The sequence below is a fragment of the Eptatretus burgeri genome, chromosome 13 (assembly GCF_056783735.1).
Source record: "Eptatretus burgeri isolate ZD-2024b chromosome 13, Ebu_testis_v1, whole genome shotgun sequence".
Taxonomy (NCBI): Eukaryota; Metazoa; Chordata; class Myxini; order Myxiniformes; family Myxinidae; genus Eptatretus; species Eptatretus burgeri.
Window position 1 is genome coordinate 28,572,173 of NC_140973.1, and position 17,303 is coordinate 28,589,475.

Below are 17,303 nucleotides of genomic sequence, written 5' to 3' on the forward strand. Positions count from 1 at the left end.
GAGATCGGGCTGAAACGATATCGAGCACAATATCTCAAAAAAGTTTCGTATGGATTCGGACAAAATTTGGTGGACGAGTTTGGTCATTGACAATAACAAACTGATTAGATTTTAGTTCATGTCCGGATCCAGATCTGGCCTATCAGTGGTCTACAAAACGTAAATTGTTCAGCCCGGCAGTGGTATGCACTCTACCGAGTGCCGTTCCAGTTCATTACATTGTCTATACATTGTCCTGGCAGAATAAATAAAATGATGTGAAAGAGAAGAACAGTTTATTTTGTGCACAGTTTGTTGGAGCATAAACATTTCTGAGCTCAGTTGTTTTTCTATTACACATGCCAATGACATGTGGTTCACATAATGTTTTTCCACATGCAGACTGTGGACAGGTTGTAAGATTGATTTCACATGATTACTTTGTGAATAAAATCACTTTGCAGTTTGGTCATTTGATTGTTTCCAAAGCACAACACTTATCAGAGGCATGTAAATAGTTATAGGATTAGGGTATTTATTGACATCCTAGAGTTGTGAGTTTTTATTTTGTGGTTATTATTTACCATTACTTTCATTAATCTGAGTTTCTGGTTTCAGAGTATAATCCAGAAGATTGTTGAACGATGATATTTATTTGTATAAAATTTCACCTGATGGAAGACTGAGGAGACAGAGGGTAAAAAGGGCAAAGTACTAACAGTGGGGCAGCAAGCTGATGCAACAAGCAAGGGCATGAGGAGAGGATGGGAAGGGAGGAAACCTTCAAATACGATGGTTAGGTTAGTTATGGTTATTGTGATAGAGAGCATCATGAGTAGGGATGGGAAAGACATGAATGGTGGTGCAGCATCAATTCATGATTTTACTGAGATTGAGCATTGAAATGCCATCACATCTCCATGCAAAGTAAGTCAGGCCACTTCAAAGAAATCCACAAATGCATAGTTGCCATGTATACCGAATATTCACCTCTATCATATAGTCAAATGGGTCGATGAATTTGAGCATGGATGTGAGTCTGTTAAAGATGACCATTGGTCAGGATTGTTGGCATATGCACCTGACACACAAACTGTTGCCCTAGTTGAGGCATAACTTCTTGAGTATTGATGCAATGAGTTTGCCAAAATACCCAGAGAAATTGGAATTTATGAAGGCAGTGTTTTCATGATAATCCACAAACACTTGGGCATGTGAATAGTCTCAGCAAGATAGTTGTGCAGAAATCTCAGCATTCACAGTAGGCAGCAATGGCTGGCATCATGTAACAATATTCTCAAACTGTTTAACACAGATCCAGCTGATTTTATCGCTCATCTGATAACTTTTGATGAAATGTGGCGTCAGCACGAGGATCCTGAATCCAAATTGAATTTTTGCACACAAGGTCGAGGATCATGGAAGAGTGAGGTGGTAGGAGGTAGAAGGCAACACACTAACAGTGGGGCAGTAGGAAAACACATGGTATCGACAACGGCATGAACAAACAGATGAAGACAAATGAGGGAAATAAACATACCAACCAGGAAATAGATGGGAATAGGTAAGGAAGGGTTAACGAGGATAGAAAATATCACGGATAGGGATGGAGTATGACCTGAGGTAGTGATGTATTGCTAACTTTAAGCCTTGGATGGAAGTGTGGGATTGCACAGACTGAGGAAGGAGGTTCCACAATGAAATAAAAGAGGAAAACACAGTATAGATGAGAGGTGTACCTATATTATCGGAGTTTCACATGGTAGAGGTTGCTGGAAGAATGCGTGCAATCTGGAGGGACTGAGGGAGAGCAGATTTATATATTAAAAAAAAGTGGAAAGAGCAAAATCTAAGGACAGGTGGTGGAAAACAAACAGAGACTACCAACATTTCTGTGAAGTGTAGAAAGAAAATGCTGAGTTTCCAGAAACCAAACCTACCCCCAAAAATTATTGCTCTAGAAAAATTTGACTCCATTGTTGTTTTTTTTAGCAGTTTCCCGAATTGGTGACTTGAAATGGATAACTGAATCTGACATGAAAAGACAGAATGTAGTAAATTACAGGAAAAAGTCAAGATTATGTTGAATTACAAATAAAATATTAATTAAACTGTCTGATTTTGGTGTACTATTCACTACAGACTTAATTCTCACAGCGTCCTCATGAAAAATAGTAAAAAAAAAAAAAAATTAAAATAAATGCACCACAGTTCGATGCACAAGGAATAACATCTATACCGTCTCTACTGGGAACGCAAGCACAGTCAATGGTCCGAATGTGTCAATCACAGCTTATTCAGGCAAACGTTGCTGTGAATCTTTATCGTGATTGCTGGTACAAAATATTGGATACATTTCATCCATCAATCTCTGGGGAGCCCATTCAAAGTAAAATCATATTTAAAGTCACCCACTTTGTTGAAAATTCGGTGAAAATATTCCCTGAAAAGACAGTCGCCGGTGAAAACAAAATGTTGGTCTTCACATGTGCCTGTGTGCTTTTTTGGAGAAACAATTTTTTTCTCACAGTGAAAAATCGTCGAAAGACAAATGAAATTAGCAAAAATAATTATCAAAGAAGTCAAATGAACCCCTGGTGTGCTAATGTCAATGTGCACACTGCCACATCGATGTACTTCATTTGTGGGTGAGGAGAGAGACAGAGACAGAGACAGAGACAGAGACAGAGACAGAGACAGAGACAGAGACAGAGACAGAGACAGAGACAGAGACAGAGAGAGAGAGAGAGAGAGAGAGAGAGAGAGAGAGAGAGAGAGAGAGAGAGAGAGAGAGAGAGAGAGAGAGAGAGAGAGAGAGAGAGAGAGAGAGAGCTCGGTTATGGACTCGAAAATGGCTTGGCAGATCTCCATCAAAATTTTACATAGCCAGGGTCAGGACATGGGAACAAAATAATTCTCCCCGTGAGGGTGGGTCAACGACACAATTTTCACCTCGGTGCATCTGGCACAGTGCATGTTGCTTACTGAACCCTGCTGGAGGGAGAGGGTATTACTAGCTATGAGCACAAAATAAATTTGTGCCACCACCTCCCGACATCAATTTAATTTAAACATCGATTTCCAGTCAACGAGTCAACATCAATTTAGTTAAAATTTACACGTCCCATGGATCCGGTTTCTACATTTTTCCCACCTGCCATTTGTAATTTTATAAGCCCATCGCCCACTCAACGGGAGATGGGGTTTTGCAATCACTTCTGTGTGTTTGTGTGTCTGTCTGTGTGCCTGTCTGTGTGTCTGGGTGTAACAGTTTTGAGCTTTTGTCATAAAATTTTCAACAAAGCTTTATTATGAGAATATGGAGAAGACAAATTAATAATTTGGTCAAATGGTTAAAGGAACCTTTTAGCATACGGAAGAAGACGTCTGAATACAAAGCGGACAGGCTTTGCATTTTCAGATGCTTTTTAGTTATAGTTGTATTATTCCCTGCATTTGAGTCACCCTGATGGGAAAATACATCACCCAGGAGCTTTTGGTGTGGAGACTCAAAGAAAATTGTATTTTTCCAATACAAGCTGCCAAATAAATGCTTCTTTTTCCATTGATAACCCAAAACGAAATTTATATTTTGAAATGGAACTTAGGCTTTTTGGAAACGGAAAAGGCATGATGTTTTTAAAACAGAGAAATCACTGGCTCTACACAAGTATCTCCCATTTAAACACAAATTCCCAAAAATCCCTACCTTCCCCATTCATTGAGCAGCATGTGACTAGAAATACAGTTTTTGTGGTTTTTCTTGGCCTGGTGAAAGAGATACAAGTACTTTTGGTTCTTTGTGAGAGATTCCACTGGTGCTGTGATCTTTGGATTCCACAGCATTCAGGAGAGACATTTGTGAAATACCAGTTCATAAGGTACTCATTAGCTACAGTGCTTTTCGAATGAAACAAAAGACCAGGAAGGAACCCGAAGAGAAGAGCAAAGATGGAGTCATCAGGAGGAACCTGGACAGGATTCGGGTTTCAGCCGGTACTTCACAACCCTCAAACCCATCCAGGTGCAGCCAAGTGAGCCTTACAGAAACATTTCTGCAAGAATTCACTTCTCCTCAGAGAGATAGATAACGAAAGAGAGAAATAAAGAGTAAAAGAGATGAAAGAGAAGAAAAAGCAAGAATTAGAATGAATAAAGAGAATTATGGGAAAATTTTTTTAGAAGGAAATGTGAAATGAAAAAATAACAAAGAGGTCAGGAAGAACTCGGACAGATAGATTTCAGCAGTTACTCCCCAGGCTCAAACGCAACAGTATGTACAAGCTACCAGAGGCATGTTAGCAGGGAAGTACAGTCCACACAGCATCAGGATATGGTACAAACATAATGAAACGGAAGACCAAGAAGGAACCCGAAGTGAATCCGCCAGACTTACCAAAGTCTACACCCCCTTTCAAAATTTTCACCTTTTGTTGCCTTATAACCTGGAATTAAACTGCATTAAATCAGACTTTTTCCACTTTTATTTAAACATCATAACCCATATCGTCCAAGTAAAAAGCAAATTCAACAAAATTCAGAAAATTAATTAAAAATATAAAACTAGAATATTTTGGTGTCATCAAAAAATATACAGTCAAAGCTCGTTACTATGCCACCTCGCTTCTATGCCACTCTCGCTATTATACCACTTTTGCTCGGTCCCGACAAAATTCAATACAAAATAAATTTACTATGCCACCCCCTACTCTCGCTACCATGCCACTACTGTGTGACTGTTAAAAGGCACGAGTCGTGAAAAAGTCTGTATTGCGCAGTGCTCGATTATCACACTCACGTCCAAAGGCGAAGCGACGAACTACAGTCCAGCTGCGCACAACATAACTCAATACGTACACGCATAGTCAGACTGTGTCAAAACATGCGATTCTTCTCCCCGATGCCAGCCACAACAAGCCAATCACAACACGCACAACGAGACACAAAAAAGCGCGAGCACACACACAGACACGCAGGCACACGTACAACAGTGACATCATTTTTTTCAAATTCAGCCCATAATGTCAGCTCAGAAACGCAAGCGAACCGACTTTACGCTGAAGGAGAAGAAGGAGATCATCGATGCCGTGAAGAAGGAGCCAAAATCAGTCCAAGTTGGCCAGGGAGATTAGCAAGAAATGGGGCGTCGAAGTTAAGAGAACCACCGTGAAGGGCATTCTCAGCAAGAAGGATGCAATCGAGGCTGCAATCAAAGCTGGATTTCCATCGAAGCGCATGAAGTTGACACAGGCTCACGACCCGAAGCTTGATGAGGGAGTGCTCATGTGGCTGAAGCAATCAAGAGGACAGAATGTGCCTGTCAGCGGCGATCTGATCAAGGAGAAGGCGATGAAACTGGCCGAGCTGATGCACATCCCAGACTTCATGGCGAGCGACGGTTGGTTGGGCAATTTCAAGAAGCGCCACGGCATCATGTTCAAGACAGTGCAGGGCGAAGCTGGAGCGGTGGATTCGCAATCCCTTCTTGAGTGGCAACAACAGGTTCTCCGGCCCTTACTCGGGCAGTTCTCCGCAGACGACGTCTTCAACCTGGACGAGACTGGACTCTTCTGGCAGCTGCTTCCGAACAAGACCATGGCTTTCAGGGAGAGCGGTGTACTGGAGGAAAGAAAAGCAAGCAAAGGATCACTCTTCTGGTTGGGGCAAACATGAGCGGCAGCGAGAAGTTCCCTCTTCTGGTGATTGGCAATTCCAAGAAACCCCGTGCCTTCAAGAACAAAGAGATCCCGGTCAAGTACAAGACGAACTCGAAGGCGTGGATGACGGCGGAGCTTTTCGAGGAGATGTTGCGTGCGTGGGACGGACGACTCGGCCAGCAGGGACGCAGAGTGCTGGTCTGTCTCGATAACTTCTCTGGCCACCCTCCCGAGCTCGAGCTGAACAACATCCAACTGGTCTTCTTCCCACCCAACACGACAGCCAATTCGCAACCAATGGATCAGGGAATCATGGAGAACCTCAAGCGCCACTACAAGAAGCTCCTGCTATGCCGCCGGCTTGAGGCCATAGACGGGGGAAAGGAGTTCAAGTTCACGTTGCTCGACGCTCTACACGTTGCCCGGCGTGCTTGGGAGCAGGTCGGCAAGTCGACGATCAGGAACTGTTTCGCGAAGGCCAAGTTCATCGAAGAGGAGATCCAAACTGAGCCACAGGATGCGGAGCTGCCCGACATCTGGGAAGCTCTGCCTGCCGAGGAAAAGATGCACGAGAACGAGGAGATCGAGCTGTCTGACTTTCTCGAAGCCGACGAGCGCCTCGCGACTGGCGGGTATTTCATGCTGGAGGAGATTCTGTGCAGTGAGGAGCCGGTGGAAAGCGAAGATGACGAGGTAACTGTCGAGGAGGAAATCGTTCCGTTCGAGGAAGCCCAGCGCGCTTGTAGCACCGAAATTAATTGTAACTTGAGAAAATAAGGCCATTTTTACAAAATCTCGTTACTATGCCACTCTCGCTACTATGCCACTTTTGCTCGGTCCCGACGGGTGGCATAGTAACGAGCTTTGACTGTAATAGAAATCTGAAATTTGTTTAGGTCACCTTCAAAATCACACACTGAGTTAATTGGCCTCCACCTATGTTAAATCGTAGCGATTCTGATTATTTCAGAATAAAACTAGAAGGGCACTCGGTAGAGTGCATACCTCTGCCACGTAATGCCTGATCCACGAGAACACATCGGGCCCAATACATTTTTGAAATATCATGCTATACACTACTATATAGCTTTTGGCTTTATCTCTCAATGGTGAAGAATCAATTCAAAAGTTTAAATAATTCTCGTCTCCATATCCAGATTCTGATCTTCACCAAAATCGAATCACTTCGTCCGTGCCACACACCCAACCTGTCCACCAAGTTTCGTCTGAATCCGTTCACAACTTTTTGAGATATCGTGCTACATATCATTTTTGGCCCGATCTCTCAATGGCAAAGAATCAATTACAAAATTATCAGATCTGGATCCGGATTCAGATCTTCAAAAAACCGATTCAATTCTTCCTTGTCACACACCCAACATGTCCACCGAGTTTTATTTCAATCAGTCCACAACTTTTTGAGATATTGTGCTAGATATCGTTTTTGGTCATATCTCTCAATGGTGAAGAATCACTTTAAATATTCTCAAAGCCGGATCCAGATCCAGATCTTCACCAAAATCTAAACACTTCGTCCTTGTCACACAACAAATCTGTCCACAAAATTTCATCCGGATCCGTCCCAATTTTTTGAGATATCCTGCACACAGACAAACAAACAAGCCGGTAGGCGGACATGGGTAGTCGGCCGTTGCTAGGCAACGGAGGGGTCCATAGCAACGGTTCTTTCTCACACATAACTAGGACATACCATGAACCTACCATACCAGTTTCATGTATATCTGACTCATAGTCTCTGAGATATAACGAACTTCGTTTTTTTATTGTTTTCGACCAGGGTTCATTCAAAGTCTATCTTCTCCGACAGTTTTCATAGGATCCGGCTGGAAATTTTTGACAATATGGGTGAATGTACTGCCCACAGTCGCTCGTGGCCTGATTTTTGATTTTCGAAAAATAATTTTTTTATGATTTTTCAAAAATTCCAAAGTCCCGTTGCTCAGCAATGGTGGTGTCCATAGCAATGGTTCTCATTTGCACACAACCAGGTCATGGCATGAAACCTACCAACCAAGTTTCATCGAAATCGCCATTGTATTAACGGAGCACTGGACCGAACAGACATACATACAGACAGACAAACAAGCCGGTAGGCAGACATGGGTAGTCGACTACCCAATAGAACCTGACGCGATGGGCCCGCTCGATGGGGAATGACCTGAGGATTAAGCACAAGAAAATTCATGATTCCAGCTTCAAGGGTTAATGCTGCAGATTGTTTTTTTGTTAAAATACCCCCACATTTAGAGGTTTTTCCGGCCATTGCTAGCCAACGGAGGGGTCCATAGCAACGGTTCTTTCTCACACATAACTGGGACATACCATGAACCTACCATACCAGTTTCATATAGATCTGACTCATAGTCTCTGAGATATAACGAGCTTTGTTTTATTATTGTTTTTGACCAGGGTTCATTCAAAGTCTATCTTCTCCGACAGTTTTCATAGGATCCGGCTGGAAATTTTTGACAATATGGCTGAATGTACTGCCCACAGTCGCTTCTGGCCCGATTTTTGAAAAATATATATTTTTATGATTTTTCTAAAATTTCAAAGTCCCGCTGCTCGGCAACGGTGGTGTCCATAGCAACGGTTCTCATTTGCACACAACTCGGTCATGGTATGAACCTACCAACCAAGTTTCATCAAAATCGCCATTGTATTAACTGAAATCGCCATTTTAAATACTGATAATAAGGGTAGAACGAATCTCAAAAAATTTTTTTCGACTACATCGACTACCCAACAAGTCAGTAGGCGGACATGGGTAGTCGACTACCCAACAAGTCAGTAGGCGGACATGGGTAGTCGACTACCCAAGTCAGTAGGCGGACATGGGTAGTCGACTACCCAACAGACAAACATAGACGGAAATACTGATAATAAGGGTAGATCAAATTTTTTTTTTCGACAGGATTGACTACCCAATAGACGGAAATACTGATGATAAGGGTAGAAAAAAAAATCTCAAAAATCTTTTTTTTCGACTAGATCGACTACCCAACAACCAAACCGACAGGAAGGGGTGAAATCATAACCTCCTTCACCTTCGGTGGTGGAGGTAATCAGCTATTTCTGTAGGTTTCCTCTGCTAGGAAGTGCATTTCACAGCAAAGACTCAACCATGAGCCCCAAGGAGCTTTCAAAAGACAAACAGGATAAAGTTGTGAAAAGGCACAGATCAGGGGATGGGTATAAAAATATTTTGAAGGCCTTTAATATCCCTTGAAGCACAGTCAAGCCAATCATTAAGAAGTGGAAGGTGTATGGTATGACCAAGACCCTGCCAAGATCAGGACACCCCCTCCCCAAACTGGATGACCAATCAAGGAGGGGACTGATTAGAGAGGCCACTAAGAGGCCAATGGCAACTTTGAAAGAGCTACATGCCTTTAAGGCAATGACTGCTCACTGTGTGCATGTGACAACACTATCCCAAGCGTTCCACAAGTCTGGCCTGTACGGTAGGTTGGCAAGAAGAAAGCCATTACTCAAAAAAGACCACCTTGAGTCCCATGTGAGGGAGGCAAAAAAAAGAAAATCACTCCACAGATTCTGAAGCCATATGGCAAAAAGTTTTGTGGTCTGACGAAACTAAGATGGAACTTTTTGGCATAAATCCAACATAGCACACAACCCTATGAATACCAGCCCGACTGCGAAACATGGTGGTGGCGGCATCATGTTATGGGGATGTTTCTCATCAGCAGGGCACTTGTCAGGATAGAAGGGAAAATGGATAGAGCAAAGTTCAGAAAAATCCTAGATTAAAGCTTACTGTCCTCTGCAAGAAAGCTGAAGTTGGGACTGAAGTTCATCTTTCAGCATGACAATGACCCGAAGCACACAGCCAAAGCTATGCTGCAATGGCTAAGGAACAAACAGATAAAAGTCTGTGAGTGGTCCAGTCAGAGCCCTGACCTAAATCCAATCGAAAATCTGTGGGATGACTTGAAGATTGCTGTCCATTATTGCTCACCACGTAACTTGACTGAGCTTGACCTGTTTTGTTTAGAAGAAAAGGCAAATATTGTTCAATCAAGGTGTGCAAAGTTGGTGGAGACCTAACCCAACAGACCCACAGCTGTAATTGCTGTCAAAGGTGCTTCCATCAAGTATTAATTCAAGGGAGTGGACACATAAATGAGCTGTTTGATATACTAGTGTAAATAAAGATAGCAAATTCAAGTCTTAGTCTTCCAAAAGTTTGGATTCTATGTCCTGAAATCAGCTTTTGAATGATGAAAATCAGTTTTGAGGTTACCCGCTCACATTAGGTATAAATGGCATTCTTATCGAGCTGTAACATGAGTAACAAAAACTTCCCGTCTTCCCCTCAATCCCATGTTATTTATCCGAATACATCCAAAATATAGTGCTACATCATCTACTTGTCATGTGCAGTCATCTTAGGAAAACAACTAATGGAATCTTTTGATATCCTTCAAGTCATGTACATTTAGATTCTGTAATGTGAGTAACGATGTAACATGAGTAATGACTGACCAAGTTGTAATGTGAATAATGTCACATTTTTGTGATCAAACTCATTGTTGTTGTAATTTATAATGGTTTTGTGTCACCATTGGTCAGAATGACGTTTCCATTGCGGGCCAGCATAGCAGTTTTGGTCTCAAGATAGGGCACCACCGACCACTCTACCCAGAATGCTCCAAAGACATTCCTGAAGCCACTTCTTGCTTAGACGCAAAAGGTCACTACAGCTCCAATCAACAAATCTGGCAGGTGAATGCTTTCATACTGCTGTTCGTATACACTTTGTAAAGTTTGGAAAAAAAAAAATTTTGACTTAAATGATGTGATGAACACCATTTTTGAATGGAAATTGCATGCGAGGTGCTTTTTCAGTCACAAGACATGTGGGCAGTGGCAGATTAACATACAGGCATGCAGAGCCCATGTCCGAGCTCAACGTGGGCCCCAAGCACCACGCCACTTCTGTTTCCATTTTCACTCTCACATGCCAGGCTCTGCCAGGTGTTGAAGTTAAGGAAATGACTTCGGACATGATTGACATTGCCAATCGACCTCGGGCTGGTAGATATATTCACTCACATGAAATTCCCTCCAGGTAGTGGCAAAAGCACACTGTGTTGAAGTTGATGGGAAAGATGTCAAACTGTATCTCTTGACTTGAGACAGACTCTCCATACAGTATTCGTCAATGCCAAGGGATCCTGAACCAGTCATGGACGACTCCTCAGCAGATGTAGAAGATGGTTCAATGGATATATATATCATAACAACCATGACGTAGAAGTGAGAGAGTGGTATACACTATATAGTGTTATATGAAAGAGTATGCTACCCTGGTAAAAGTGATTGAGGAAGGAGAAGACGACTATAAAATTTCAGTGATGATCAAGGTAGGCAATCATTGGAAATGGCCAGTATCCCATGCTGAAATTTTTAATAGAAGAGCTGCGGTGACTCTCAAGATAAATATGCCCATACCTGTCAATCACCGTGAGTTTTGTAGATTCAGGGAGTTCAATCGTGCATCAATGAAAATGAAACATACGTATGAATAGAGTTGACTGCATTTGGTTCAGAATATGGTGATGTTCGATTTCGCTGTTTGCTGGTATAACTCGGATACAAAAGCAATTTTTGTGTTTTGAGCAAAATAATTTCTACGTTTGAGCAAAATTATAATGCCGGAAATGCAAACTATTTTTCTAGACTTCTGATTGACCTAAAAGCAGCTCAATAGTACCAACATACCGATAGGCCAACCTGATTCTGTCTGTATTTAATGTTGCAAGTGCAGTTATGTGAAATATAATGACTATTGTACCCGTGACATGAGTAACGAGAAGTTTCCAATGTTATCCTAGTTTTCGAGTGAAGTATAAGAAGCTTTCTAGTTCAATTTATATCATAAATTTGCTGATGAATAAAGTTTCATAAAATTCAAATTATTATTATTTCCATGTCATTTATTGTTGAACGAGAAATAAGTGCCAAAGTTAGGTGAGAGAATGACGTGAGATTTTTGTGCAACATGAATAATGGCTAAATAATGGCTAAAAATCGTCATCTTCTCAGGTGACCGGTACATATTCTGCTCAACTAACCATACCCCATTGCGGACAATGCCTCTAAACTGCCAAGTTACATTTTTCACTAATATTCATTGAATCATGGAAAAATCTCAGCGTTATGGACCAGTCAAGAGTAGTAAATATATTGTGAGTAATGCTGGAGTTTCCTTGATGGCTGTTTGTGGTGTAATTTTTTGCATTATATGCCATGAAAATGATAAACCATTTTTGATTGATTCGAAACTTTAACTTGCATGAATGCCTGGAAATCCCAAGAAATGAATGAGGCAGGAATCCCAGGATGGTACTCGTATGAAACACCGACTTCCTTTGGGAGACTGATACCCCTACTTCTGGCAGGGTCAGTAAAGCACTTGCACTATGCTACTTATACAGTGTAAAATTTTAAGTCTACCATCTCCACAGCTGATTTTGTAATACCCTCTCCCACCAGCACTGGGTGGTGCTATGCAGTCTGGTAAACATCACAGTTGATGACAAACAAACACCTACCTACTGTGTTTTTTTGTTTTATTATATAAATAATATGGAGTCAATTTTGAATAGGAAAACATGGTTTCGAGACTGGAGGATCAGAGAGATTACTAATGTATAGTAGGAGGACTCGGAGCAAAACACCGACATGGGGTACTCCAACCTCAACTGAGAGAGGAGATGAGGATTGTGTTGAGAGCTACACACCAAGCCAGGAATGAAGCCCTTATGCAAATGCCCCATGAAATTCCAATGGGAATTTGTCGCCTTTTTGTCCCAATAGCAAATTCTCCACTTAGGAAATACACAAAATGAGATCCCATTCGGTGTTGGGGCTGGGTATATTCTGGGTGCACTGATGCTCCATCTTGGACATTGCATGAACCTATATTCCTTAAGTGAGGTTTGTCTTACCAGTTGTGCAAAAGAAGCATGCTGCACAGACTGCCATTCATGACTGCGGCTTCAAGAAGGTTGAACATACCCACACCACATTCAGTTCAGACCTGACCCCCAGTGTATAAATCATTATTATCTGTTTCGATAATTGTAAGTTTCACTTGTGTGGCCACGGAGGAATCGACTGAATGGAGAGAGGGAGTGGAGGCCTTCACCAACAATGAGGAATCGATTGAAGCAACCACAATGTCATTGAAGGAGCATTGAAAACTTCTGTTTTACTGGCATAAACAGTTTGAAGGATAAATTGAGCAAGTGGATTGGAGTTTAGGGAAAATAGATTAAAAATAAAAATGTTAGCATGTATTGAACTCTTGTGAGAATCTTGTTCCGAGAATATTATAAACACCTCTCATGAAATGTCAGCAAAATATAACTTAAATTATATATCTCAGTGATAACCTCATGAACATAATTAAAAAATAATAAAAATATGAACATGAGGTTTGGTCTGCATCTGGTCATCATTTTCTGAGAAGATTTTTAAATAAATGATCTGAATTGTTGTAATTTTTTGTATAACTTGTCGAGGCTCGTATGAGAGCGAACACACAACGCACATCAAGGGGGCATGAGACAAGAGGGGTGGGAGTGGGAGGGACAAAACAGTGGGGAACAGAGACATTAGGAGATCTGTGGAAGGGAGAGGGATGGGACGGGGAACATGGGGAATACAAGATGGACATTACAGGACTTTCAGGAAGGAAAGCAGGGGAATTGAAGGAAGTGGGCTTGGGTGGATTATCGGGGGTGGAAAATATCGGGGATTTGGATGGGGGATGAAAAGAGGTGGTGGTGAACAGCTATTTTGAAAGCCTGGAGGGAAGAATGGGAAAGAATAGAGTGAGGGAGTTTATTCCAAAGGCAGGAAAAAAGAGGAATGAAAGAGTGAAGGTGAGCAGTGATTCGTGATTTTGGTAGTTTTACCAGAAGGGGATTGTTGGCGGACCTTGAGCATCCTGTGGAAATGTGGTGGGGACAAATCGCAAAGACAGCAGGGGGGGCAAGGCTGGAGAGGAGACGGTAGAAGACAGAAAGACCACCGACCAACCTGCGGTGATTGAGTGAGAGGCCCAAAAACTCGGCTTCATTGCGGGAGATGCCGATGATCCTAAATGCCCTGGTTTCGACAGCGTGAAGCCGAGAAAGGTGGGAGGCAGGAGCACCAGCCCAGAGGGGAGAGCAGTACTCCATCCGGCGATGGACAAAAGCTTTGTAAGTGATCAGGAGATCAAGAGGGCCGAGGAAGGACGACTTTGCACGACGGAGGATTCCCAGTCGGCGACTGGCTTTTGAGGCGAGGTTGGAAATGTGACTTTCCCAGGAAAGGTCATGGCAGATAGTGAGACCCAGAAGCTTGAAAGAAAAGACTTCTTCCAGAGGATTGTTGAGAAAGTGGATGGGGGGGGGGGTTTCTAAACGGTCCTTTCGTAGAGACATAGTGAGAGTGTGAGATTTGTCTGGATTGAAAGACATTTTCCACGTGTTGGACCAGTTTGTGATTTTATCCAGATCTGCAGTGAGTGAAGAAGCTGCTGCTTGCTGGTCTGAGGGATGACAGACGGGAGACGGTGGAGTCATCAGCAAAGAGATATAGAGGATTTTCCAGAGAGTCGGAGAGATCATTGATGAAAACCAGAAAAAGAACAGGGCAAAGAATGCTACCTTGAGGAACTCCAGCCTGGACAGGAAGAGGGGATGAAAGAACTCCATTTCGGGCCACACATTGACTGCGACAGGAGAGGAAGTCTGCGAGCCATGAGTGGAGATGGCCTTGGATACCATGGGAAGAAAGTTTGGTGAGCAGGGCAGGGTGCCAGACTGTGTCAAAAGCACGTGATATGTCCAGGGATACGGCTCGGATTTCCTGTTTGGCATTGAGGACCTCCATCCATTGATGGGAGAGCAGAAGCAGCATATCCATGGTAGAGTGACCTGGTCTGAAACCAAATTGATGATCAGAAATCAAGCCATTGGAGAAGAGGAAAGATTTGATGTCTGAAGCGATGATGGATTCCATAACCTTGATGATGATTGGGAGAAGGCTGATTGGTCTGGAGTTGCAGGGATCTGTTTTTGCACATTTTTTTATGCAGGGCAGTGATGTTAGCAGATTTCCAAGCAGATGGCAGATGACCTTGAGCAAATGAGAGGGTGAATAGAACAGAGGGTGAGAAAGAGCAGAAGAGCAGGCTTTGAGGACACATGGGGTGATACCGTCTGGACCGGTTGCAGAATCTGAGTCGAGGTTTGACAGCAAGCTCTCCAACTTGTCTGGAGAAAAGGACACAGAGTCCAGGGACAGTTGGGTGCGACTGGGTAAGGTGGGTAGAGAAAGTGATGGGTTTAGGACAAAAGATTTAGCTGCAACCACCGAATTTAGGCATTCAGCTTTTTCACGTGCGGTATCAGCAGTGCGGCCATTTGAGGTAAGGGAGGGGATAAAGGGGGAACATACACCAGAAACAGATTTGATTAAACGCCACCAGGATTTTGAGGAGGGAGAGAGGTTTGAGAGTTCAGACTTGACATTAGAAAGATGTGGTTTTCTGGCTCTCCTGAGGGTAGATACACACTTGTTCCGAGCTTTATGGAAGGAACTGAGATTGCCCTCAGTTGGGTTTGCTTTCCATGAGGCAAAGGCAAGTTGTTTCAGGACAACTGCCTCGCCACAAGCTTCAGTAAACCAAGGGCGGGAGGAAGGGTAGGACAACTGAACACGAGAGGGGATAAATCTGTGCATGAGGGAGAGCAAGTTTCTTTGAAAGAATTCCCAGGATGAGTTGATGTTTGAGAAAGTAGTGGTAGGAGACCAGTCTGTAAGTTTGATGGCTGCTAGGAGACCCTGCCAGTCGGCTTGAGTGAAATGCCAGACTCGACCGCCGTGAGGTGGTTCTCTGATAATAGCCAGAGAGATGACCACTTTGACAAGGACGTGGTCAGAAGAACCGATTGGAGCAAAAGAAGAGCAGCAGATATTGTCAGAGAAATTTGTCAAAATCAGATCCAGAAGAGATGGAGAACCATTGGTTGAGATCCGGGTCGGGAAGTTGACCGATTGAGTCAGTCCCAATGAGTCGCAGAAAGCTTTTGCTGAGGTGCCATGACAGGTGAGAGAGGTACCCACACCGAGCCAACTGGCATGATGACAATTGAAGTCACCACATAAGAGGAAGAGAGAGTTTGGATGAGAAGATAGAAGATGGTCCATGTTTTCGGATAGTGAGGTGTAGATGGAGTCATCACTGTCAGGTGGACAGTACAGTACACATACAAACATGAGGTGGGAGTGGAGGGGAAGCCGTAGCCAGAGAGCCAGAGGTATTCCTGGGGGTGTGGGGGAGTGAGAGCAGTGCATGGAGAGTGAGGAATAGTCTTTGATGAAGAGAGCAACTCCTCCACCAGGACGAGGCTTAGGTCTGTCATACCGGAGAAGGGAGTAACCAGGGAGAGATACTTGGGAGTCAGATATGTCTTAGGGGATCAAAGTTTCTATTTGGCAGATTATGTCTGGTTTGTCAGTGGCAACCTGTATGGAAAGATCTGAAAGGTTTGAGCAAAGGCCCTGGATATTTGAGGTCCTCACTGTTAATGAAGAGGGAGGGGAGGAGGCTTTGGGTGCAGGGGGTGGGGGGAGGGGGAGGGTAGGACAAGGGACGAGGGGGGAGGTAAGGAGGGTTGTTGAAAGAGTGTGGGGGATTGCAGAATAGCTAGGGGAGGGGGTAAATGAGGAGGAGAAAAGGCTCTGTGGTGCTGGGGGAGGGGGGACAAGATAGGGGGAAGAAGGCAGTTAAGGATTTGAGGAGGTGGAGTGAAGAGATGGAGGTGAGAGGGCAGTGGAGGGAGGTAGCTTGGTGGATGAGAGGGGGGGGCAACTTTGAGAAGGATGAGTGAGGGGGATGAAAGGTGCGAGAAAGGTGAGGGGGGAATTTTTGAGAGAGGTGAGAGGGAGGCTTGGAGGGAGAAGAGTGTGATGGTTACTTTGAGAGTGAGGGGTGAGGGGGAGAGTTGGCACTGAAGTTGGAAAAAAAGAATGGTTGATGGAAAGCGAACATTCATAGAAAACTGGGGTTTTTAAAAGTTTTAGGTCAGAGATGCGATTTAACACAATTATTGATGGATGCAATGAAGGCGAATTCAGAGAATGGAGAGAAGAAACGCTGTAACAGTTGGATTTTTTAGGCAAGGAATGAAGGAGAGGTCGAAATGAGAGCAGTCTGTTAAAATAGCAGAAGAGGAGTGCATTATGAAACAGTAAAGAGTACCACACGTGTGAGAGAGGAAGATGAAGCATTATAAGATCGTTTTTGTTGTTATTATTCATGTTTGAGAGAGTTTTCAACAGATTAGGTCATGGAAATGTTGTAGAAAAAAAAAATCGAGGAAAAAGATGAGGAGGAAGATAAGAGGAAGAAGAAGAAGAAGCAGAATCGGGAGAAGGTTAGCGTGTTGTTGTTTTTTTTGTTGTTTTTTTTTTTTTGGAGATAAGAAATAGAGAGATTAGTTGGGAGAATGGGGGATGTTTAGGAAAGTGGGGAGGATGGAAATTGAAGGTAATGGGGAGAAAAAACAAAACAAAAAAAAAAAAAACGATCGAACACCGAGGGGAACCGGGAGGCCTCAAGCC

At 43.2% G+C, this 17,303-nt stretch overlaps 1 protein-coding gene across 4 annotated transcripts in view; it reads right to left on the reverse strand.

The window, feature by feature from the left end:
- The window catches only part of GABRA6 (gamma-aminobutyric acid type A receptor subunit alpha6), a 453,203-nt gene that overhangs the window by 126,227 nt on the left and 309,673 nt on the right, over positions 1-17,303 (reverse strand). The gene's annotated exons all lie outside the window — the stretch shown is intronic.